We start from the raw sequence: 26,404 nt of genomic DNA, 5'->3' as shown, positions 1-26,404 counted from the left end.
CTCTGAAGGAGGCAAGAGTAAATCCTCCCCTGAAGAAACCCACCCTCAACCTGTCTGAAGTAAATAACTACAGACCTGTCTCTCTTCTTCCCTTTCTTTCCAAAACTCTCGAGCGAGCTATCTTTAATCAACTCTCCTCCTATCTCCACCATAATAACCTTCTTGACCCTCACCAGTCTGGTTTCAAGGCAGGCCACTCAACTGAGACTGCCCTCCTTGCTGTCTCTGATCAACTTCACACTTCTAGAGCAGCCTCTCTCTCCTCTGTCCTTATCCTTCTAGACCTTTCTGCTGCATTTGACCCAGTGAACCACCAGATTCTTATTTCCTCCCTTCAGGACCTGGGTGTCTCAGGCTCTGCTCTCTCCCTGCTCTCATCCTACCTCAACGACCGCACTTACCGGGTAACTTGGAGAGGATCTGTGTCTGAACCTTGTCCTCTCACTACTGGGGTCCTTCAAGGTTCTGTCCTGGGTCCCCTCCTCTTCTCTCTGTACACCAACTCTCTCGGCTCTGTCATTCACTCACATGGCTTTTACTACCATAGCTATGCTGATGACACCCAACTAATCCTCTCTTTTCACCAATCTGAAACACAGGTAGCAGCACGAATCACTGCCTGTCTGACATCTCTCAGTGGATGTCCACACAACACCTGAAAATTAACCTTGACAGGACTGAACTACTTTTCCTTCCAGGGAAAGGCTCTCCCACCCACGACCTGACCATTACCTTTGAAAACTCTGTGTTAGCCCCCACCCAGACTACTAGGAACCTGGGTTCGACACTCGACAGTCATCTCTCCCTTACTTCCAACATTACTGCAACAACACGTTCCTGTAGATTCATGCTGCACAACATCAGGAGAATACGCCCCCTTCTCACTCAGAAGGCGGCGCAGGTTCTGGTCCAGGCCCTGGTCATCTCACGCCAAGACTATTGTAACTCCCTCCTGGCAGGTCTACCTGCTAGTGCCATCCGACCTCTGCAGCTCATCCAGAATGCAGCAGCTCGACTGGTCTTCAACCTACCTAAATTCACTCACACTACTCCACTCCCGTCACTGGTTACCAGTGGCTGCCCGCATCCGTTTCAAAACACTAGTACTTCCGTACTGTACTGCGAATGGATCGGGTCCAGTCTACATCAAGGACATGGTCAAACGTTACACCCCAGCCCGTTCACTCCGCTCTGCATCTGCCAATCGGCTTGTTGCTCCCTCACTGCGAGCTAAACACTCATCAAAATCACGACTGTTTGCTGTCCTGGCTCCTAAATGGTGGAACGAGCTCCCCAATGACATCAGGACAGCAGAAAGACTACACATCTTCCGCCGCAAACTAAAAACACATCTCTTCTGACTATACCTTGAATACAATTTTAAACTAACAATTTAGTTGCACTTAAATGGCACTTACTTATAGCACTTTGTAGTTTTGCTTTTTTGAAGAAATTGTACTTTCTTGATTCTTGTTCTGGGTTTTTACCCTCATGGTTGAATGCACTTATTGTAAGTCGCTTTGGATAAAAGCGTCAGCTAAATGAAAAATGTAAATGTAAAATGTGTTCCACCTGTGTTCAATTGCCCCTGCCTTCCCTGTGTATATAAGTCTCTGTGCTTCCCTTTGTCCTTGTCGATTCGTCGTAATTCATGCCTCGTCATTTATCATTCCTCTGTGTCATCTTCATCTCTCGTGAGTTCCTAGTGTTTTCCCAAGTCTGTTCTATGTTTTTCAGTTTAGACTTTTGATACCCGTTCCTAGTTGTCTTTTCTGTTTTGGTTGAATTTTCCATTAAAGGACACTTTTTGTGAAAAAATTCCTGTCTCTGCATCTTGGGTCCACCTGCTCCACAAACCCTGGCAAAAGATGGGTGACTATTTTTGTTACTAAATATTCTCATGTTCAACATGTTTGTGTATTTAAAAGTGTTATCTTTTGCGGTATCGACCAAATATTATGTGTGTGATCTCCTCTTCAACATTTCCATGCATTTAAAAAAAATATTTAATATGCAACGTCTTTCTTTTTTAAGGTATAATTTATGAATAATAATGGTTATTTAAATCACATTATTCAACATATGATTACAAAATTAAAAAAAACACAACTACTGATTATTTTACACAAGCATTTCTGTTGTCAGGTGTGCGCAAGAGTGCTCTTCAGTGCGTGTAGATTCTGTTCTTACATAAGAATAAATCCCAGATAAGAAAACTTTGGTGAATGTCAGAATCTTTGCAAAAAACTGCGTATGTGGATTTCAAAATAAATTTCTTCTTAGGAACTGTTGGTGAATGAGGCCCATTTTTAAAAGTTATGGGATTAGAGTTAGGGAGTTATGGCTCTGATTGGAAATCAATTCTCATTTCCGTTATATTGATAATTTTTGGAGCAGAATATAGTCAAATTTATATATCAGTATCAATGTTCAATGGTAACCTTTACGAAGACCAACTAATTTTCTAACTCAGCCCCCCAGAGAGAAAGACTGCAGTGTTGTATGACATCACCATAACATCACATGTAACAGTTGTGTGGAGCATTACACAATTTAAACACAGATGACCCTGGACAAGAGACTAAAGAAAAAACTAAAGCACACTGTTTCACTGGATTCACTGTCTCCACTGTATACAACCACATTTTCTCATGTGTCTGAATTTACAAATAGTACAAAAGAATGAAAGTGTTCAAACGGTCAGTCGACCTTGAACTCAGATTATTTTCTCATACATATTTAGAAGAACTCATAGAACTGCACTGGCTGTCTGTTGGAAGATGATGTGGGTTTAATCATGAGAGCCATTATACTGTGAAATATATTTATTAGATTATGAGCAACATTATTTCAAGTTAGTCTCACTGTGAGTAGGCTACAAGCCTGCAATTCTCCTCTCCTTCCGTTCTACTATGGGGGGAAAAAAATCTCCAAGTTGCAGCCTACACACTAGACATAACCTATGTCCACATACATCTTTTATGGTTTTTGCACATTTCTTTTTGAATTAGGAATTAGTCATACACATTGACCCCTGGGAAAATAATTGATGAGTGAGATAAGGATTGATAGATCAGAATCAGTTTCTTGTCAGTGTGTTAATTACAGACTAAAGAGTACATTAACCCTAGCTTAACATTAACACTGTAAGCGGGGGGAAAGACATAGGCTTTTTTTATCCAAAGTTCAAAAGTGCACCTACAAACAACTCTAAAGCTCACTGATTAACTAACTGTATATCTGACCAACCTAAACACCTGAAAACACAAACGTGTATGGTGGGGAGTTTTTTAGCTTTGTTTGTTAGCGGACCGCTGCTGCAAAATTTCTGTAGTGGAAACCCTGGCTGCGCCTGCCTGCCGTGCCTGCCGTGACTGCATCTTGCATACTTGCTGACTTTGGCTGATGCTGGACAGTATCAAACAAATCATCATGGTAAAACAGTAATCAAAGATTATACGTTACAAGTAAACTGTGGGTATTTTACCACAGTATCACGTGAAACCGGTCATCTTTTAGTCACTAGGTTTCATTATACCACAGGATGAGATTTACTAATGAAGAAATGAGAAACTAATTATTTTCCTCAAAATTTATTTTTTTGCAAATGTAAGAAAATACAAACATATTACATAAAGATATACCTACAAAAATGTCTCATTCTCTGACCAAAGCTTTGCTGGGGGTATTTAGGATGCCACAAAAGATCAGCTAGGAGTTTCCTGATCCAGCTGGCCAGTATTTTGGCTTATGGCCACCCCATGACTGAAGCGCAACTTGTGGCAAGCAGATGCTTCCTCATTTGATGATCTGTCATATTGGGATACCAGATCCTCTTCGATGGGGATTTCATCAACTCCTCTTCAAATGGTGCTGGGTCCTCGAAACACCTCGTCAAACACCAGCATCATCAAGTCACCCATGTAATCTGTAAAATATTTCATTCAAAAATTATTTTCTTGTGTTTTCTAGAATTTACCTTTGTTGTTTAGTTTTTACTTTAAAATACATGTTTTCACATTGTATGTCATAGTAATAACAACAATATAACCAACAATAAAAACAGTTTACAACTTACTGTATGTGGGGTCTGTTTTAAAAGACTTTGTGGTGCCTTCATCCATCTTCTACTTGTAGAACTGGTTGTCCTATGAATGTTGTAGCTCACTTGCGGTCTGCATTTTAATTGAAATGCATTGAAGGGTACAACCTACAAAAACAGTTTAGCCAAACACAAGACACACAAGTTAATTATATCAGATTTATTATTCACTAATTAGTAACTTTGTAATAGGATGGTACCGCAAGTAGTAAATAACGTTTAAGATAGTATAAAATACATTATAAAGTACATTACCTGGACAACATACCCATGAATAGGAAAACCCCATTCTTTTGTACGGAACGTAGAAGAAGGTCCTCCAGTGAGGTTGTTTGATTGTAGTGGCTCCTCTTCTCTAGATCCTCGAGGACTCTCCAGATGCGCATCCTGTTACCAAAATACCAAATGTGCACAGTCACACATCCTGCGCACTGGTTATTTAACCACGCTTTGCACAGTGTGCCATAACGCAAGAAAATAAGGCCCTATGTTTTTATTGATAAGTAATCTCTAATGTTTCCACCACAGTGTAGCCTTACTCAGTCAGTGCAGACAGAGAAGCCCATTGTAGAGGGTGATTATCATTATCTTGTGATCAAATTCTCACTTAATTTCTGATGCAGATTTTGCAACAATACTGGCCCACAGACCTCAGGGGGGATGTAGCTACATGATAAGCCCAGCACAGAGGCAGCAGAATGAGAGGAAACAACTGCTGAAATTTTGGGTAGTTGGCTTCATATTTGAATTTCCTGAGAGACTGAAATTAGTTGCGTTTCTTAATGAGTTATCAGTTAAGGTTATATTTTTTACCAAGAAGACAAACCAATGTGTTTAATAATCTGAAAAGCCAGTGGTGCACATGTCCACATATTTCAGCGTTGTAGCTGAAGTAATCATGTGAGCTAAGGTTAAATAGTGTGTAACATATTTTCATATATTGGATAATAAATGAATGTAGTTTAATGTGCAATAAAGTTATCTATGAAACTCTGTTTTACTACGCATGATTCTGAGAGGCACATCTGGTCAAAAGTCACAGAAGCAACATGCACAGTATTGTAATCATACAAAAACACTTTGATGAACATGTTGGAATTTTAAATTTATCACAAAAGCCTTTTTATATTTTCGTTTTAATCAAATCAATCATTGATAGTTAAGATATGAGTCAATACTTCGATTGTGTGTCTTATGACAACATTTTATGAAAATAAAAACATGATTTCACCAAATTGTCCTGTTTGATTTATTATAAGGGGTAAATGTGCAAAAACCAGGCAAGTCATCTGTAGTCAATGTAAAATGTACTGAGTACAGTTTAATCATAAATATCAGAGGTTATGTAAACACTTAATCATGTTTATCTAATACATACTTTAAGTGTTAACAGCAGTAAACATTTGTTATAGAAGTCACAATTAATCCTGGTGAAATTCAGGTTGTACAGTTCCAGCTGTATATGATTGAGGACTCTTCATTTCACATTGGTAAACACTTAGCTGTGAAGGTTGTGAGTGCTGAAGTTGATCCATTTACTAATTCTAGGTAAATAATTTGCAAGTTATGTTAAAAAAATGTTACTACCACCTCTAAAAACAGCAGAAATTAAGTAAAAGGTAAGAAATTGAATCTGAGAATATAAAGAATCAAACACAAAGGCCCAATCCCATTTCACCCTTTGGCCCTACCGTTCATGTGTAGGGGTAGGCGGTCCCAATACCTGTTGGGACGGAGGGGTAGGGCTAAGGCATAGGGCTTAATAGCCCTCCAAACGAAGATCTTCCGACCCTCACTTCGAACGTAGGGGTACCCAGAAGGCCTTGCGAATCAGCGGCAAGCTGGGAGAGAGACCAACAAATGTAGTATTTTCTCCATTTATGATTTAAATATTACGATTATGATTGTAATATCTAAGTTTAATATGATTTGAATGTATTACGGTCACTTTTTTCACAACAACCTTAAAACAAAAGATCCCGACTGCATGCTAGCTATAATTTTCTTTGCATGATAATCCCGTATTTTTACAAAATTTTCGGTCGCATCCCACCTCTTTGAAGACACACAATGCACTTGATTGAACCCACGTATAGCAGCGATGTTACTGAACTTAACTTCTCCTCTAATAACTAAGCATCCTGGCAGGGTTGCCTACAGAACACTGCTAGCATCCTGAAGCTGTGTGCTTTTGATTCATACGTGCTAAGCTTTTCAATTTCAAATGTCATTGATTCACCTGCATTTGCATTGATTTTATTTGGATATTATAGGTTTGTTACTTTAGTAACTGCCAACAATAGCATTGGTTTAATTAAGATCTCAACAATATTATTACAATGACATCCCCGGCAAAACTGTCTCGTCTGTTTACATCGATGACTACTGATGACGTGTCGGGTTTCCTCGAAGACTACTGATGATGTAACAGCTTCTTGAAGGGCAGTCCCAATTCGTATGGAAACAGGGGCCAAGGGGTGAAATGGGATTGAGGCTAAATTCTGTTGTTCTGTCAGGGTGAAGGTGGTTTATTGACATCATCATCATCTAATTAAGGATGTTGTTATCCAGTCTCTCCCCTCCACATCCTGAAGAATGGCACAAAATATTCTGCTACATACATGAGGTTTTCCTTCTGTTGACCAGTCATCGTGATCGTTGAACAATGAGGTCTCCGTTGTTTCACGTCATCATCATCAAATAAAGCTTCAGTTCTTCTGCCTCCGATAGATTCATGGATGGTTAAAAAAACAAACAAAAGCAAGTCAGAGAGAAATAGAAAAATAATCAATTAGTTGGTAACAATCAGACATTATTACATCAGAATTAAATCATCAGATTAAAGTAGAAATAAAGACACTGGCACCAAGAAATCCACAGTCCAGGAGAAATCATGAAACTGAATGTAATCATAAAAATCTAATGTAGTTAACTTACTATCTGTTTTTCCTACACAGTGTATATCTGACAGCTTCACTGCTTTTTACCTGAATAGCTTTAGACATACAGCAGTGATCACAACAAAACACTGAATGTTAATGCTATAGTTTAACCACATGTAAGAAGTTACCTAAACATCATGTTAAATTGAACTATCACCACGTCCTCGTGGACTTTTTAAATTAAAAAATTTTTCGAGCGCAACTGTTACACCTGGTTAACACAGGTAAGCAGCCCTGAGGGAACTAATAGGCCCAGCATTGCAAAGCTATCGGCTAACTAGCTAGCTTGGTTAGCATCGTAATTCACATTCACTGGGACAGTAACTAGCATGCTAACAGTTTCCTCCTCTCTGGTCAGAACATATAGAAACACAGTAACTTTTGTGGACCATAGAGAACACATGTGAAGATTAAGACTGTAAAACGTTAAGAGAACAAGACTTTACTCACCGGACAAACCGTGTCTGATACAGTCTATGGTTGTTGCTGAAGAACAAGCCTTAAACCCGGTGAACTCAAAACTAATAACCGAAGCTAAAGCAATAAGGTCCTCGTACGCTGCTCGGGTCGTAATAAAGACAAACTAACATTAAATGTGTCGGTGTAAAAACCTTCCCCAGTTACTGACATCGACAGAACAAGAGTAAATATCAGAGAAGTGAGTGAACACGATGTAAATAAAGCTCCAGTTTTCTTCGGGGATTCTCTCTCTCCTCTGGCCGGTCGCAGCTGCTGCCTGTCAATCATTCGGGAGTCTGTGTGTCAATCAAACAGACACACCCCTAAATGCACGGCTTTTTCAACTCTGATATCTAATTAATTACGATATTATTTTCAGATTGACCACCAGATTTCTGATAAGAAGGACAGTATCTAGCGATTGAGACCATAATCACCGGTGGGAATTTCATGGGAGAAATCCAGAGATTTCTTGGAGCCAGTTGGAGCCAGTTGGAGCCAGCCCCTGCTGGATCTCCGGCGGTACTACACTTTTAAGCACTTCTGCAAAGGTTTCTTCTTTTGGAGCGGGAAGCTACGTCCATCTTTTATATACAGTCTATGAGACAAACACAGATATGACCCGCCGTACTCTGCCCCTGATTCGCTTACTCGAATATTCTTACCCTAACTAACCAATCAGAGGCAGAGTAAGGAGGGTGATACTTTCACAGTCTAAGGAAAACGGTTTATTCCAAGGTCCAACCCGTGAGAACTGGGTTAAAAGAGAAAGCTAAATAAAAATGAATAAACATGGATACAATAAATAGAATGCATGTATGTATTCCCCTACAGCTATACAACAGGTGGCTTATCATATAGCATCAGCTAATGAATACACACATGTAGCAGTATAGCTTGCAGCTTAAACATAAATCCTTTGTTCATTAATAAAACATATCTTTGCTTACACACTACATACGCTTACATAGTAAATTATGCACTTCAAATATAGCTGAGAAAATATAAATTTAACTTTTGGATTCATATAATTATTGTTCTGCACTGCACAGCTAACTGATTATCAAATATTCAAACGTAAAAAAAAACCGACTGAAAAAAACATAACTGGAAGCCCCGACATTCAAATTAGACTAAATGGAGTAATTTACGCCATTTTTTTGCCTAGATGTCCTCTGATGTCCTCTAATCTCCTCTGCAAGCATGTTCATGTTTTCACACACACACCTGGAACACTGCACACACTGCGCACAAGCTCTCATCCAAGGGCACACGCAGGGTGCGCATTAGCATCGCTACTTCTGCTAGCATCGGTACTTCTGGTAGCAGACTTTTAGGACCCTACGCCGTACCCTGACATGCACCCCCCCAAAAATATTTAACTACGCGTTACAGCGACGCAGACCCCAAAAGAGCTGTAATCGTCTGCTTGATGTAATGTAAATGTTAACTGTCTGTGATACCTTGAATTTAATGTCTTTCTACTCCATGAACTTTCCTTTACCTTTTGCACTTGAACCTTCCTTGTCATTGTAAGAAACAAATGCAGATGCGACCAAAAGAACTGGATTTGATTCAGTACTGACTGCGCAAACTACTGAAATACTGATTGCGTTAATGGAAGAATTATTGTTCCATTGTTGTCTCTCTCCTATTCAGCTGAATATAGACTCTGACTTAGTATATACTTTTATTATTTTTTGTTACATTCTCTGTTGTATTTCCTGCTTCAATAAATTCACAAAAGACAGTTCGATCTGAGAATTCTTGTTTAATTTCTCTCACCGAGAATTTCCACCACACTTCGCCTCGCATTTCCTGCACAGTATTTCTGTAATCTTCTGCTTCGCATCACTCGGTTTAATGGTCTTACAGACCGTCTCCTCCAACATCTTTTCTTCGTTGCAGTTTTTTAAGAAAAAGTAATTGCTCTTCAGCTCCAGCATATTAACACTCTTCATTGTTCAGAATTTGAAAATAAGCGGACTAGAAACCAGAAGAAACTCAACACAGTAGCATAGAAACTCTGCGGCAAATAGCGTTTCAGCATGGTAATCGCAGGGCGCCATCTCGCTGTTATCAGACTAAACATATCCAAAGAAATAACTTGTTTGCTAACATTAGCCCGCATTAGCATTCCAACAGCTACCTAACTTCAGTAATAGAGCGCTGCCACAACGCGGTTATAACTACTCTATATATATTATATATATATATATATATTATATATATATAATATATAAATATTATCCACTACAGTTTACAGGATAAACAATCAAATAACATCGATAAATATATTGATCTATAGACACCTCATCACTGGAGAGAAGACTTCTTGATGCTGTCATTGGCATTTTGATGCAGTAGAGCCACCATGGCTGAATTAAGGAGTATTTAGGCTGGCTGCCAATAAGCCACAGAATTGATTTTGAACTTTACTGCTTATTTTTAAATCTCCTAATGGAGCTGATCCCAAATACATAACAGATCTGTCAGTCCAATCTAATCCTATGACACCCATGAGCAATTGCAGACTGCACATCGGGAGCACTGGGATGTTTCCCCTCTGGCCCGATAGTCTTTTTGGCCCACCTTGAACTGATGCAATAATATTGCAAGCATGAGTTGATGGATCTTTCAAATCCACTTATCCGTCAACAGACGTAACCTACGTAATGTCCTCCGACGAGTTGTCTCTCGGTGACACAAATAGCAACCAAATGATATTACAGCTTCGCAATCTGAAATCGTTGTAGCAGCCATGCTCCCGCTTTAAAGTAAAAGCCCTTGGAAATTATTTTATATATTTTAATATTTTCACTATTTTGGTTGTGGCAAAAGAGGAGATTATGGAGAAAATGTCATTGTAAAGATGGCAGAATGCAGATAGTTACTGCACCGCCTACTTGTTTTACCTTGTTTACTAGTCTGATCTGTTAGATCAACAAATAGCGCTAGCCTACAAAATTAGAGGTCTGGCGCTTTGCGTGAAAAGGGTGGCCTGGAGGTGAGCTGGGAAGGTAATGGTAGCATAGAGCATCAGGTGCCAGACTCTAAGATTTACAAGTTGCCCAACATAACTTGAATTTGCATAGAGATGCGCTAGAGCGAGTTAAGTTCAAATGGGCAAAGAAAAATGGCTAGAACTGGGAAAAAATTTCTTACACAAGGTAAAAAACACGACGGATGGGTGGTGAGTTGACCGCAACAAGCTAGCAACGTTAGGACAATGTGCAGACGGGTACTGAAGGGGAGCTACACCAAGATGCTAATCTGTGTCTAATCTTGAAAGAGCTACGGGAATTCCGAAAGGACTCTAGCCAGCAACTGAGCTGCATAAGAGAGGATATAAACAAAATCTACGAAAGAGTGGAAGAAGCAGAGACGCGAATCAACCCGTATCCAGTCAGCGGAGGATGTATTGATGGAGCTGGTGAAGCTTCAGGTGGAAACAGAAGCAAAAATGACTGACTTGGAAGGATGTTCACACTGCGACAATATCAGAATATATGGAGTAAAAGAAGGAGCGGAGAAGAGTATGGCATCAGTCATTACTTTTGTGGAGGATTTGCTAAAGAAAGGTTTGGAGCGCCCCCACTCCCACGACCGAAGCCCCGCCAGGATCATTTGTGGTCAAGTTCTCCAGCTACAGAATGAAAGAGGAGTTGCTTAAAAGAGCTTGGCAGAAAAAGGGTTTCGACTTTCAAGGGAAAAGGGTTCATATCTGGACCACAATTACGCACCAGAGCTGCTGAAGAAGCAGAGAGAGTATGCTGAACCGAAAGCCGCATTCAAGGAGAGTAACATCCAATTCCAGACCCCTTACCCAGGCAGACTCAAGAGTGTTTTATGAAGAAGGTACGGTGATCTACGTTTCAGTGGAGGAAGCAACAGTAGACATGGCAGAGAGGGGGTTACGGATGATGGTACTGAAAAAAAACAGTTTCCCTGCTGGACCAGATAAACCAACTGACGTTACGATCGGGCAGAAAGCGAAATAGCCGGGAGAAGCTTCAAGGAACGTCTCTGGAGGATGAAAATATAAACAAAGGATAAACATAAAAATACACTGAATCAAAGAATAAAAATGGAAATAGACAGGAAGAAAAACCAAATTACTTGCCTACAAATTAAAAAAAAAGCAACAGGCAGAGAACACAATTTATAAAATAAAAGACCCTGTAACAAACTCGATACACTCCAAATTAAAAGATATACAACTATTTGAAACAGCCCAAAATAGAAGAAATAAAAATGGAAGCCTTTTTTGATTGATTCAGTGAAATTACAGATGAGGAATTTAAAAAGGCAATATCAAATTTAAAATCACACAAGGCTGCAGGGCCAGACGGTTATCCTTCGGAGTGGTACAAAGATATGAAAGATCTGTTGATTCCTATATTGAAGGCTACTTACAACCACATGCTCAAGACTGGCATAACTCCTCCCTACTGGAGAGAAGCTGTGATTTACTTGATTAAATTACATTTCATTTTCATAATTCCAAAAGAGGGTAAAGATAAACTAGATTGTGGGAGCTATCGGCCAATAAGTGTACTTAACCAAGACTACAAGATCTTTACCCACATTATGACAAAAAAATTCTCCCCCAGATAATAGGTCTAGATCAGAACGGGTATTATTCAGCAAAGGCAGACACAAGAAAACATTCGCCGAACCTTTCATGTAATTCAACATATAGATAAAAAATAATCTCCAGGCAGTATTGTTGAGCCTCGATGCGGAAAAGACTTTCGACCGAATCAATTGGAAGTTTTTATATTGAGTACTTCAAGATTTTGGATTTCATCAGACCTTTATTAAAACCATTCAAACGTTGTATGATAACCTGAGGGCAAGCCTAAAAGTAAATGGAGCCATATCCAACTCATTCAGCCTGAAAAGAGGGACTAGACGGGGTTGCCCAATCAGTCCGTTACTGTTTGCAATATTTATTGAAGCGTTAGGTCAAGGGATCAATCAGGATAATAATATCACAGATATCAAAATGCAAGGTCAAGTACATACAATTTTCTTTATTCGCAGACGATATTTTAATTTACTTGTCGAGACCAGAGATTTCAATTCTTAAATTGTTGTCTTTTCTAGATACTTTTGGTTACAGGACTCGGCCACATGAGATATTTTGGAGTAAACATCCCCAAAAACTTTACAAATCTGTATGATTTAAACTATAACTTGTTGAATCAGAGAATAAAGGAGCACATACAGAGATGGAATTTAATTCCAATATTACATTTCGAGTCACCAATTGAGTCGGTAAAAATGAATATCTTGCCTAGGGTATTATATTTGTTTCAGACTCTTCCAATTGAAATAAGTGATAAACAATTCAATGAATGGGATAAATTAATATCGAGATACATTTCGCAAGGGAGAAAACCAAGGATACGATTTCAAACCCTTCAATTGGTAAAGAACAAGGGAGGACTTGCACTCCCATGCCTAAAATTCTATATCATTGGTGCAATTCTGATTACCAAGCCAGGTGGTAGGGAATTGAGGAGAGCATGTCCAGGGGCCTCATTTATAACCGTTACGTATGTACAAAATGGGGCTTGAAACGTGCGTATACCACTTCTCACGCAAACGTTGGGATTTATAAAAACAAACTTGAGTACGAACATTTTGGAGACAGAAATGTGGCGATGCTGACGTGAGGTGGTGAACTGATACCAGAATATCGATCCACTAACATTAAAACCAAAAGCTTTAGTTGTGCTCGCGCTACATAACTGTTCCATAAGAAGCTTAAATTGAAAAACAAACTATAAAGTTAATTTTTTTTTTGCATACGCCATTTTCGGCTTTTGTGCGCACGTACACTTTTAGTATGAATCCCACGCACTGTTTTATAGAGAGTCCCCAGAGCAGTTCCAATCCAGGCACGGTTAGAGGACAAAAGACTAATTAAAGACGTAATGGAAATGGGTAATAGGTGGATTAAGTTATCCCTGAAAATATGGTTAAATATTATTACTAAGAGGGGCTGGTTTAAGGAGATTAAGATTCTAAGATGGTGCTCTCATGACTTTGACTTCACGCCAAACAAACTTGATGCAAGCTATAAGAGACGGGTTAAACAGGAAATCTCCTCATACTGTTCTTTTTTAACCAGGGTCTAATGAATGCATGCATTTCATGCATTTCTCTGAAACGCCCTTCTTTTGTTTGATTATGTGTATAAAATGTATATTTGTGTGTTTGTGTTCTATAATTTTAATATATAAGTGGAATATATGGATCACTTTGTACAGAAGACTAAGATGTTATGTGAATCCTAATAAAGGTACATTAAAAGAATAAAGAAAAGGGTGGCCTGGAAATTAGTCAAAATCCCCAGCCTGAATTATTGTCCCAGTCTGCCCCTGCCCCTGAGATCACTGGGGAGTGGTCGGCCAGTGGTACTGTCAGTGATATAAATATATATGATATAAAAAACATATATCTCTACATTTCCTGAAGGCAACATGATTGAGGAAGGTCCTGAGCCACTCATGATTCATTACATTACATTACATTTCATTTAGCTGACGCTTTTATCCAAAGCGACTTACAATAAGTGCATTCAACCATGAGGGTACAAACCCAGAACAACAAGAATCAAATAAGTACAATTTGCTTCAAGAAAGCCAAACTACAAAGTGCTATATGTAAGTGCACCCCCCATCCATGTTTGAAAGTGAAAATAAAATTGAAGTGGTTAAAAAAATCTGCAACAGAAAAAAACTATGAAAAATTATTTCACATATAAAAGTATTTTACTCAAAAGAATTCTAAAATAGAACCAAAATTATACTTTTCTCAAATTTATTTTTTATTTGAATACACCCATGTATTTTTCAGAGTTCAAGATCAAAACTCAAAATTATATTTTTTTTCCCAATTCAAATTTATATTTTTTCAAATTAACAAAAGACCTCACAGAAGCTTCCTTTGTGAGTTAATATGTTCTCCCTGAGTCAGTGTGAGTATTCTCAGGGTACTCCAGCTTCCTCCTAAAGCCCAAAGATATGCAGATTAGGTTCATTGGAGACTCTAAATAACCCATAAGTGTGAATGCCTGTTTCTATTTATGTCAACCCTGCGATACATGTCCAGGGTGTACCCCACCTCTCGCACAATGTCAGCTGGGATTGGGTCCAACAACCCCTGTGACCCTCAAAGGATAAGGCACATCTATTTATGGTACGCGGTGTAAGGCGCATGTATTCAAACATGATACATTTCTCAGTGCATAATATTAGAATGATAGACAAGGATTAGTTCATACATTTTTCAAGATACTCTCCTAGTTCTCATTGTGCATAGACATTCAGATTGTTTTGTTATTTATGTGTCCTTCATTCTACAATGTAAATACCTATATATCTGTCAATGGTGGTGGTATTAAAATTAAGTTTAAAATAAAATTACAATTTAAAATTTCAGCAACAACATTTCTTTGTCAAAAAAAGAAGCAGTACACATGAAAAAACAATATTCTACCCTGAATATTCATTATTGTTTGGATGTTGTTTTAAAATGTTCACTTACTTCTTACTAATTATTAATTAGCTGTAACATAACTCCTTCCAAAACACATGTAAAACAGTCTTATGGATCATTTTCATTAATATTTGAGCCAATAAACACATCTGTTTTTTTTTTTTTATAATTTTTTCTTTAAGATTTATGACACTTACTGTATTTCCATTACATCTAAAACAGCATGTCCACAGAGAAGGGTGCAATAAAATGCATTAAAATAATTTTAATGATTAAAAAGAGCTTGTTTCATAAGAGGAAAAACATATGTTATCTCATAACAGAGCAAAGTTGTTTTTCAATGACACATGCATATTTCATCAAGTTTCAAAGTTGGGTCACAACTTTTTGTCAACACCGTCAGGCATTCACCTATGCAGAGTGCATCCATGGCAGACAGGGTCAAATGAGTGTTATAGTTTTGGAATATTTTAATTCTTAATATTTCTTGTGTTACAACCATGATATGTCAAAACAGTCTTCAAATTTCTGAGGAAATTGTTTCGAAGGATTGGATCACATATATATATATATATATATATATATATATATATATATATATATATATATATATAATTTAATATATATACTACTTTGCTTTTGTGAATTGATAGTCATCAACTCTATCAGGGTTTAGTTATATCAGGAATATAGTGCTTACACACACACAATGGTGAAGGTACATAGACACACTCCTTCTCTATTACAGGAAAATATGATTGATAATATTGAGTGTTCTTTTTGTGTGTTTTAGTCCAGCAATGCTAGGCAACATCTGTCACTAGAGTAATGTAGAAGGCGGAACAGATAGTATCAAAACAGCAGAGAGAGAAAATCAGTACACAGCCAGAATTAAAAGAAGAATTTGAGAATCTTCAGAATGCGTTTTTAAATCTTTAAAATATTTTGATAGCTGTTTAAAGTAAAGTTAAAATTCTATTATACAGGCCAATAAAAAAAACACAGATGAAAATCTTTATAATATAAAAATATACACATTTTGAAAGTAAATTACTTGAGGGCTTGGTGGAAATTAGTTTTGTTATAGTTTTTATAGGTCTAGCATAATGTGAGTGAAAAAAGTGTTTGACGTGTCTGATTGTGTTGACACAAAATAAGTGATGGCAAGGCAAAAGCACATTTTGGTAAATAAAGAGAAATATTGGGAGGTTTTATCAAAGCATAGCTCAGTAGCTTAGTACATGGTAGATGCATACATGTAGTTTAATTTGTCTGAGCTTAAGGTTTTAATTTTTCAATATTTGATCCTATTTTGTCCCACTTCTCAAGAATCAGTGACATGATTCTAAACTCTCAGTCAACTCTGAGCCACATGTGAGCTTTTATTGTCCATGAACTAATGTACAATACATTGTCCATACATATAAAATAAATGATATCTTGATTTCGATGTAAATTACTAAATGTCTAAATACTTTTTAAGTGGTGAAAGGGCTCACTGTGGGACCCAGACCTGCACTGAATCAGCTGAAGTATACTTGACTAAGATGCAACGTTAAAACATCATAGCTGTAGTCAACACAAAATCTTTTATTAATTTGATATGTGTTCACCTTCTAATAGTGTTTTTGCCTTTTTGAATACCAGGTTGTACACACACTGTTTTGTGAATAAAACAATTTTTTATTCAGTTTTCAGTGATGTTGTTTGAATTCAAGATTTAAAATCCCTCATAGTGGGAAACATGTCTTGAGGTGTCCACCCACGCTGGAGCCATTAAAAAATGGCATTTCTTAGTGAAGACACACAAATGTGTTGATAAATAATGAACACGTACTGAAAATATAGAAAGAAAACATGTTGAGATGATGGTATGCAATAATAAGTACAGTCATACAGAGTAACAATTGCACTCTTTTTTTCTCCATACCATAATTTTTTTACAATCATCTTAAAAACTGGACAACCGAAAAACCCATCTTCTAAAATCACAACATTTTTGAACGGTTTGCACTCTTTCACTCTGTCTGCCTCACTCGTTCTCTATTCTCCATCCAACCTTATTAGGGCTGGGTCAAGTCCAGGTGAACTGACAGCCAATTATCACTATGTCAAACAGAATGATGCACTCCACTTTCTTTCCTCTTTCTCCCCTTCTTCTTCCCTGGCCTTGTTAATTCTTGAAGCATTTAGATTTTGGGACTGGGAGAATACAGAACATGTCACTTTGCTTTAGAAAACTGTTTAAAAAATTGATGAGTTCTATAAACCACGTATGTGTGTAAATTAAAGACAGGCATGCAAACACACAGGCTGCCACACCAGACAGCATGGACATCATAAGGCCTATTTTAGGGAGGCTGGAGCTACCCAAAAATGTTGTTAAGCCCCCCCCCCCAATTAATTAGGCAGGTTTTTAAAATTTATTTTTTACAAACAGTGCAGACAGACACTTAAAGGGATTGTTCACCCAGAAATGAAAATTCACTAATTATCTACTCACCACTATGGCGATGGAGAGGTGGGTGAAGTGTCTGAGTCAACAAAACACTTTTGGAGCTTCAGGGGTAAACAGTTTAGGAGCCGAATCCAATACAATTTAAGACATTAGTGACCTATCTTCAGACGTAATAAAACAACAGAAACAAACAGAACACGCCTCCATACTGCTCCTGTGGTGTCATCCAAGTGTCCGCAAGCCCTGACATTCATATTCAATTCGAAACCAGGTCATTTCCACCGTGTTTTGAGCCTAAAAGTCCACCAGAAGTGGCTAAGCTAGCGGACATTAGCATTTCCGACAGTCCCTGAATGCACCTCGTCAGAAGATATCAGCAGACATTTAGGCTTAAAACATAGTGTAAATGATCTTGTTTCGAGTCAGATATAAATGGCGGGGCTTCCGGACACTCGTATAACACCACAGGAGTAGTATAGAGATGTTGTGTTTTTTCTAGCTTTTTTTTTTGCATCTGAAGATAGTTCACTAATTTCTTCAATTGTATTGGATTTGCCTGCAACACTGTTTACCCCTGAAACTCCTAAATTGTTTTGTGAACTCAAACACTCAAACACTCAAACACCCACCCCTCCATCGGCATAGTAGTGAGTATAATGAGTGAATTATCATTTTTGGGTGAACCATCCATTTAAATGATCATAGTTCTGGTTGTTCCCTTCGGGATGTGTAAATCCTGGTCAATATAGAGGGCTCCGTAAGTGCTTCCTTATCAAATCCATTCTGCTTTTTCATTGAGAGAATTCCCACATGTCCACGTTTTCACTGGTACCTTGTACCCAGGCGGCTACAGCTGCACCATATGCTGCCCAGTACTGAGTACTGCTCGCACCTGTTATCCACATGAGACTGCCACCGTGACAAAAAGGGATATCCAGAGATTTTTCAGGAGGAAAGTAAGTCATCACTGCTGATACTAGTAATTAGTTAACTCCAGCTAACTAACAGCAGAGAGTCCCTTGTAATCAACAGGTGCTCCCCATTTTGACAAATAAAAGCCTGGCTAGCCCAGTAAGTTAGATTGTTAGCATGATGTTGATTTCTGTCACTTGTGTTAGCAAAAAAAGAGAGCTTGGCCTTGTTCACTGACTTGTTATCATTATCATCAATGCAAAATAATAATACACTAAATAATGATCACCCCACCACCACTCTACTGCTAAGGTGAGTCCAAATAATTTGACAGTGTAGAGTAATTTGTGATGCAGACAATCTTTTTATGGAGGGCCATAAATAGGAAACATTTCAGTCAAGTTGGTAACTTTCATTTAGGAAGAAGAGGCAAGATTAGAAAGGAGAGAGATGTATATGAGCTGAATCAGCCTGACCCAAAATATTTTGGGGTTCTATTTTATTTAAGTATATTTCAAGTAATTTAAATCAGTTCTTTTAGCCCAAAGATCATCTATTAGGGGACAGTGCCATAATGCTATTATGATGTTAACCTGCTAACTTGATGGATTTTTTTCAAACACAGAACCTACAGACACTTATGAATTAAAGACTTTTGCTTTTCATGAAAGGTGGCAGGCAGTTGTTACACTGATGTGGAGAGCTTCTTGGTAGCAGTGTAATGTGTGTAAACAAAACCATCAAGATACCTGGCTATCAACATAAACTAGCTTTGAGACACTAGTGATTTGTCTTATTAGTAGTATACCTCATTGATTTAATAACATCAACATCAGAAATTAATTTTACAAAAGAAGCATGCAAGCATAAAGAGATCCTCAAGTTTCGATAAACAATGAGTGGATACAATTCAAAGTGGCTCTGAATTAGTCATGAAATTAAATGTATGTATTTTAGCTTTTTAATATCATAAAATATGTTCTCTGGCTGGGGCCAACCACTTCCTCTTCTAGTTCTAGGATAATAGGATCATAGTCTGAAGAAAGAATATACTGTAGAAAGAATACATACTGAGTTTTTGTAATGCCTTTTTGTGATTTTGTTGTAGATTTCTTTTTATAAACACTGTATCCTCATTTTGCCTGAATAAATTACACTTATTTGTGAAAAGTTTATATTTATGTTGTCATATTTAACTATGACCTTTAAATTCTGTCTTGGGTTATTCAGCTTTATACTGTATGCAAGTCAAACTATGAATCAAAATCATACTCTGATTGAACCAATCTACAGTACAGTACATTAACATGTGTAATCCAATAACATTATTTAGACCTGCAACTTATCTCATAAGGAGAGGAATAAGATATGGTATATGCCTGTTATTGGCATTTAAATCATTGCTTACAGTAGAACTTAACAGGAGCCGAGTCTGGTCATGGTAACTCACCCCCGCCCCATGCTTTGATTTGTATAAAAGCTAACGTCACAGTAACTGTTGTTCAACAGAAGAGAAATGGAAGATGTTGCTTTTAACTTGTTACCATCTTGGCTTCTTCACTGGTTTTTGTGTAATTCTAATACAGTGCCAAAAAGATGCAAGCACAAAAAATGTTGCGGTCATGCGCTTTGCCCGCTGACATATAGGCATCCCCTTCTGTTTATTATACACAATAAAAATTACCATTGAGCAGATGTGTTGCTGGTACTAAATTATAATCAGCGCGTGTCGCACTATTTTCCCAAAAGCTCACATACACATAAATGCATCAAAGCAGCGACGTGGTTTTCATCATGATGAATCTCAGAGTGGTTCCTAATGAGAGCGAGGCACTCACACTGACTGCAGTGAGTCTGAGCGAGCACTGGCACTTGTGTCTTACCAAAGAAAAATTAAACTAATACATGACATAAATAATGTATGTGTTGCACAATGATCCAGAAATGCGAATTTATATAAAAGAACATGGGCCACTGCATGCAGATCTTCTTTCATGTAAGATGCTCTGGCCAAACGGCATTTCAAAATGTGCTGAATTTATGCATCTTCAGCCATCTCAAAAGAAGAGTTATTCTGAGTTTGTGAGTCATTTTATAACTGTTCCAGCATTTCATCTGCATATTGACAAAATGTGCTCATAAAAGTTGACGTGGATCTATTTTCTAAGCATCATCTCTCAGTTGTTAGTTCATGTCGAACTGTGTTTCAATTACATGTGGTCAAGCTATAGCCTAATATCACTCTACGTGACATATATATGTAGCGTAGGCTGTGTAATAAGCAAACGATGAATTGATTTAATATTTGATTTCTTTTATGATTATTTTGTTGTCAGATTGGACAGCAATGAGCGTCGAGTTCTGTCAGATGTAAGTTCGGGTTGACGGAGTTGTATGAATATTCAAAGTTGAGTGTGCAGGTCGTTACTCTAACATTATCCCCACACAGCGCCGCATCTCTGACAGCTGACATAACGAAGCAATCACAAAGCCATGTTTGTAACTCACCATTTTCTGGGCTTCTGTGGACGTGTGTATGCCGTGGAAGATGCTGTAGAGCAGCGAGGTCCCCCTCACAGTTAATCTCAGAGTCGCTCTGTTCCTCCAGTCCACTTCCTCTAATCCTCCGCGGTTAACAGGAGAATGGTCCGTACGCACCGTGAGGAATGTCCGCTAATGTTCTGCTGGGCTGCTTTTCAGCCTGTATATCGGACAGTTCACGGTACGACAGCGCTATCCGTCTGCCTCCTGGCCGTCCGCTGCTCCTCCCTGACAGAGCAGCATCCCCAACACTGTCGGCATACACCTTCGGGAGTTGTCGGCAATGCTCGGCTGTTTCCGGAACCCCTAAAGCGAAGTATGGGCTGTCAGTGACGTCCAAGCACTGTGTAGCATATTGCCGATTATGAAATGATGTGTGCAACAGTGCAAATATTATTTTGACTGGTTAAAAGCTACAGGGATGCAGAGTTGAACAGTTTGATTCCAATTATCCCCTTAGATAAAGACTATTTTGACTTAATTCAAACATCACAATATTCGGTCGAACAGGCCACAGGATAGAGTCGCATTTAAAGAATAAAGAAAACATCAATTAAAATCATAATAAAATACCCTTATCATTTGGTTCGCTTTTGTCTTCTCACCTTTGTGTGTGTCGTGCGGATTAATAAAATGTTACCACTTAAAGTTGTTTAAAATATAAATAGCATACAGTTTATGAAGTAAAACTCTAATGATGGTTCTCCAACCTCTAAAGGATCTAATAAAGCCAGCGGGGTAGGCTAATTGGTAAAAAAAATATATACATTTGTGGTTTAAAGACATTGATATTTAAAGTATAAATAATTTGAACTCAAATATTGCAGTGGCTTGCATGACTGTGTGCCAGACAAAAAAATGTAACCTAGAGGAAAAAAGGAAAAGGAAATCTTGTGATTATCTGATGTGTAAAATTGTGTTTCTCTGTTGCAAACAGGTTCAAACTCAGGCATTAAAGAAAAATGGGGAATGAAGCTTCTAGCAGGTGAATGCAGAGAGCAGGGGGGAGCTGGTGGCTGGCAAGGCAAAGGTGAGTTGGAAATGAAGGCTGGGCGGTAAGTGATGACTGACCAGGGCAGACCAGTGAAGGAAAACTGACATGTGGGTAAACGAGAAGGTTGAAGGAAGCTGGAGAAAACAGAGGATGAGCTGGTTTAGGTGAGGGTTGCTGAGGCCAGTACTGTGAAGCAGAGTTTGTGGTTATAATGGTAACTTCTGATTTAACTTGGGTTAATCCTTACCGTAAATCTCCATAGTCATTTATACTGAGTCTCTAACCTGCTCTGGACAAAGTTAGATTGAGGGAACAGAACAAGACCTGTTCTGAAGCACTGTGCCCCTAGGGGACCTAGCCACTAGGGGCACTGCTACAGACTTGGCTGAGTAAAGCTACACTATACTTTAGTGTGGTCTTAGTTCAGTGTTAATTTGAGTTGCTACTCTGCTGTAGTGTGTGTGTTCTTCCAAAGAAAAGTAAGTATGTTGTTTATTTGTCAGCCACATTGTCACTGCATCTTTTTAAAGTTGTGTAATGGTGTGTTCATACCGAACGTGGCGCTAATTTTCGCGATGCCCTGAACGCGCTGCGCGATAATTTGTGTTTATCCGGGTTAGTCGCACATAACCCACAAATTAACACAACCAAGGAGTATTTTACTTTTTCCCCCCGGAAGAGAGGAGGATTACTGGCTAAAGCGATCAAGTTGCTGCGTTGTATATGATATGGAAACACTGAGGGAAGCCAGCGGAAGGGAGGAGAGAAGTAATGGCTGAAGTAATTACAACTGCTGCAATGAACATGCGTTCTCATCAAATGCGATGCCCAGGGCTCTCGATGCAAATTCGTCTTTGCATTAACTTGGTATGCAATCTTGACGCTTGTCAAATTCGCGCCACATTCGGTGTGAACACACCTTAATCCTTGTGACTAGGATGTTTGATTTTCTTGTAAACTAGTGTTTTTTAGCTTGTGCATTGATGTTAAACTGAAGGCTACTGTGGCTGTGGCTGATAATTAGGTTTATTATGATTGAGCTGGTATCAATAGACTCATTGTTTGGTTTATTTACACACACACACAAATACATCTTTATGTTCATTCAAACTCTGCTGGATTAAAGAGCAGGAAACTGAAACTGTCTCAAGAGTCATCATTTACATTAAGTCTTGGGGGAACATGGATAGTGCACTCTTTTTTTATTATTATTTTTATTTATAGAATTTTTACTTTACAATTAAGACAAATAAACAGGACAAGGTCAAACACAAAGAAGAACAGAGCAAACAAAGGAAATACAAAAGACGATCTTGGATGTCAGTCCATATTGTCCGAAAAGTCCAGAAGTGGCCTGAGGGCCAGAAACCAGTCCATGTGATTAAAACCAAGTGTTGTTGAGGAAGGTCCAAAGAGAAGACCATAAAACCCAGAGTCCCGGCAGATCAGCCACAGTGCAGTATCGTTCAGTGATAAGCAGTAAACAGCGTAATAAAGCAATATATTAAATTCTTAGACTGCTGCCTCCCTGCGAGTATGTTCAATGAAGGTTTCTCAGATCCTAAGAAACTTAAAGTGTGAACTTGACGGAGTTTAGCTAATTTCTTCGAGGTATATAGTAAATATGAAAGGAGGAGAATCAGATCTCCACTCTCTCAGAAGAACGCTTTTAGCTATTATCATATCGAACATGAAGGCTTGCTTTAAGGCCAATGGAAGAGACAGGACGTCATTGGAGCAGCTTTAAAATCACAGAGAGACCATCATGAATTAACTCTCCATTGTATATGTCTCTCTGTAATGAAAACGATGTCATCCCAAAAACTCATAAGCTTGGGGCAGGATCAGAAAAGATGTGCCAGTGTCCCGTCACTGGACTCGGACTGCACTTATCACAGACAGGAAAAGATTTGTAGTTTAGTCTTGGAGAAGTGCATACGAAGCATAACTTTAAATTCAATGAGTTGTAGCCTAGCATTAATAGAGCATGCTTTGACCCTTGTCTAACCAATGTGAAAAATAAGCATCTGTTAAACCTGGCTTAAAGCATGAGTTATGACTTATAGGAGCGAAAATGAACAAATCTGAGAGGCTCAGCACACCCTTAATTTGCTATAAAATCTTAAATGAATTGTGTAAAAAAATAAGTAATCTTTAAGACGTTTTTTTAAATTTTTTATATTCTTTATTTTTTGACAGTTGTTTTCAAAAACATACATCAGCCCAAGGGCAATTTTCTTTCTTCTGCTGTCAACCTTTTTCAAAATTGGGTAACTTTGTACATGTTGGGAGAGGTATAGTGTGTACATGTAGACAATAAGCACAGATCAAACAAGAAAAAACTAATAAATGAATAAAAACAACCCAAAAAAACAACAACATGCTAGGGGGTGACTTGAGAGAGAATGGGATAGAGGTCGATGAGGCTTGCTAAATTAAGGCAACATTACAGGGTCATTCATTCAATACCTCCACAAAATCTGGCCTTAAGGGTTTTACATATCTCACCCATTTGTTCCATAATTGAATGAACACAGTTTCCGAAGACGAAGGGAAAAAGTAATCCTTTCCATAACATAAATGTAATTTACTATATCTATCCACTCCTGTATCATGGGGGGCCCAGGAAGCAGCCAGCGCCTTGTGAGCGCTTTTTTACAAGCGGTTATTAGTATGACAATCATATATTTATCTGGGTGCCTTGTTTGGAAATCAACATTTCCTAAAAATAATGTTGTAAATTGCAGGGGCAGGTCAGTATTAAGAATGCTTTTTAATGCTTTATGAAACTCCAGAAAGGTTTTATCACTGGACAATCCCAGAATATATGCCAGTGATTTGCTTCCCGAGACCCACATTGCCTCCAACATGTGGGCTCCCCTCCAGCAAAACGTGCTTTCTGCTTCGGTGTAATAAAGAAACGAATAACACACTTCCACCCAAATTCCCGCCACACGTTGGTTGTGTAAATTCCCGCCACACGAGTTGATGCATTCCCACTGGAATTTACATACATCCAACCAGTCCTCATTTGATATTGAGAGGCCACCTTCTCTTTCCCATTTTTCTCTAACATATTCAGCAGTGTGGGATTTTTTTGTCATGAGGCCTTTGTAGAATCTAGAGATAACTCCTTTATTTGAATCATTTTGGTGGGCACCAAGAAATATTCTCAATATTGGGTCAGCAAGGTCTGTTCTGTTTCTAATGTTATGCTCAAAATAACTGCGTATCTGGAGGTATTTTTTCCTCAGGTATTCAAAGTCCTTTAATTGCCCCTTTTCTGTAATCAATCAATCAATCAATCAAATTTTATTTGTATAGCCTATATTCACAAATCACAGTTTGTCTCATAGGGCTTTAACATGGTGTGACATCCTCTGCCCTTAACCCTCAACAAGAGTAAGGAAAAACTACTAAAAACCCTTTTAACAGGGTAAAAAGAACGTAGAAACCTCAGAGAGAGCCACATGTGAGGGATCCCTCTCCCAGGACGGACAGAAGTGCAATAGATGTCAAGTGTAAAGGAGAACATCACCAAGATAAAGGTTTTAGCAGCATTGATAAGGGTAAACATTTTGAAGCATAACTGAAGGTCAGTGAATTGGTGGATTAATGTCATTAATGGTCGAGTATCTGAGGAGAAATACTATGTATCGAGCAGTCCTGCTGCAATCATAGTCTATGGTCAGCAGCCACCACGATCATGATCCACCATCAAGATCGGATGCCACTATAGTCCACAGTCATTGTCCACTGCCGCCATTAGGATCCATCATCAGCTGCCACCTCGATCGTGGTCCACCACCATTATCAGATGCCAGCAGGATACAGAATCCGCTATACTGGATCCACCATTACGATCTCTGATACGTGATCCACAGATCCTAATCCACGATGTGGCCACAGCTGTGGCCCTGGATCTGCGGACGATAAGGCAAAGGGACTCCGGGGAAGAAGTCAAGTCAGTAACATGTATTGATGAGATATGAATTTCTTTGAGAAGAGGAAGGAGAAGCTGGAAAGAGAAGCTCCGAGTGTCATGTGTCCCCCGACCTTCTAGACCAGGGGTATTCAACTAAAATGTAAAGAGGTCCAGTTAGAGAAAATTTCTTGAAGCAAAGGTCCGGAAGATCATAATGTCTAACTATTTAGTGTGATATATATTTAAGTAGCCTAGTAGTTCTATCAACATCTGCATGTACTAAATACCTGACTGTCAAATCAAATGAATTCAGTACGATTCAAAAACTTTTTGACAATATTTATTGTCACGTAACATAGAACTGAACATATGTATGATTGCAGATATGTATAATGTTCTCTCATTAACTAAATAAAAGTAGGGCTGCATTTCAAAATAAGAGAAAATAAATAAAATGTGAAAATTGTGCATGTTCAAGTAAAGGGCTTAACTTCAGTAAAATAAAGGGAGCAAAAGCTTGAATTTCCCTTTTTCTGTTTCACTCCTGTTTCTCCACTTTCTC

At 38.4% G+C, this 26,404-nt stretch overlaps 1 protein-coding gene across 5 annotated transcripts in view; it reads right to left on the bottom strand.

Moving 5' to 3' along the window:
• ptprfa (protein tyrosine phosphatase receptor type Fa) overlaps positions 1–21,203 on the bottom strand; it is a 276,413-nt gene extending 255,210 nt beyond the window's left edge. For 4 of the 5 annotated variants that reach the window (XM_034584044.1, XM_034584041.1, XM_034584043.1 and 1 more), the window contains exon 1: positions 20,891–21,203. The gene's annotated coding sequence lies outside the window, so the exon portion shown is untranslated. The remainder of the gene's footprint in view (positions 1–20,890) is intronic. The other variant, XM_034584042.1, reaches the window with a different exon arrangement.
• Between the last annotated feature and the right edge of the window lie 5,201 nt (positions 21,204–26,404).

The sequence above is a fragment of the Hippoglossus hippoglossus genome, chromosome 4, assembly GCF_009819705.1.
Source record: "Hippoglossus hippoglossus isolate fHipHip1 chromosome 4, fHipHip1.pri, whole genome shotgun sequence".
NCBI classification, from domain to species: domain Eukaryota; kingdom Metazoa; phylum Chordata; class Actinopteri; order Pleuronectiformes; family Pleuronectidae; genus Hippoglossus; species Hippoglossus hippoglossus.
The sequence above is the reverse complement of the archived record's forward strand: the minus strand, read 5'-3'. Positions and strand labels throughout refer to the sequence as shown.